General features: G+C 35.4%; 1 pseudogene; it reads left to right on the top strand.

The window, feature by feature from the left end:
• Positions 1-632: 632 nt before the first annotated feature.
• On the top strand, positions 633-752 carry LOC142873635 (uncharacterized; annotated as a pseudogene).
• Positions 753-973: the final 221 nt, after the last annotated feature.

Raw genomic sequence — 973 nt, 5'->3', positions numbered from 1 at the left:
ATGTCAATGGGAATAAAATTAAGAAACGACTTAAAGGTCTAACAGACCTTAATGACTAAGTAAAGGGATAAAAAAAAAAAAAAAAAAAACAACAAGAGGTAACAGTTGGCTCCAAAGTTTGGCGTTTGAGTGGCTGGAAGAATGGGGACTGATACTATCAGAAATGTGAAATCCAGTAAAGGAGGAGCAGGGGGAACAGAGAGTGAATGATGAGTTCTGTTTTAATGCATCGAGTGTGAAGTGATGATGAGACTTGTAGGTAAAAATTTCTAACAAGAAATTCAGGATATAGGTTTGTAATATCCCCCTCTAACCACTAGCTGGAGGTATACATCATGGTGTTCTCAGTCATTCTCTTGTGTCTTAAGTCTTCCCCTCAGTTCATTTCAACCAATTCCCCAGTTTCAACTATGGCCCTCCTACTAAAGTCTGAGGTCTACTGATTTTCACTTACATGTCTCATGAATACCTCAAACTCAACATGTCCAAAATCAAAGCCATATTTGCCCCTAAATATAAATAGGCATCTCACCGACTTACCTGGTTCTGTCAGTAGTGCCTCCAGTTCACCTAGAATAGGCAACGTGGAGTAATCATTTACTTCTCCCTTTCTCATAAAATCTTATAAATGTGTGTCATATGAAAGACGTTAGCATTCTCCTCAGATGGGATGAGAAGATTCTAGACACCTATAGAAAAGATTCATGTTTAAGGTATTGCCACTTACTTTGTGGCATCTAACTGTATATTTTGCATGAATTATAAAAGATAAAATTGATACATTAAACCACATTAAGATTAATAACTTTTCTTGATCTAAAGACAAAATTGAGAGAGTGAAATGGTAGTCTAGAGAATAGGAGAAGTTATTTGCCACAGATATACCTGACAAAGGAATCAGATCCAGAATATTTAAACTTATTTAGCAAAAGAAGATATGCAAATGGAAAAGAAAAAAAAAAGATGATAAATT

Source organism: Microcebus murinus, chromosome 10 (assembly GCF_040939455.1).
Source record: "Microcebus murinus isolate Inina chromosome 10, M.murinus_Inina_mat1.0, whole genome shotgun sequence".
NCBI lineage: Eukaryota > Metazoa > Chordata > Mammalia > Primates > Cheirogaleidae > Microcebus > Microcebus murinus.
The sequence above is the reverse complement of the archived record's forward strand: the minus strand, read 5'-3'. Positions and strand labels throughout refer to the sequence as shown.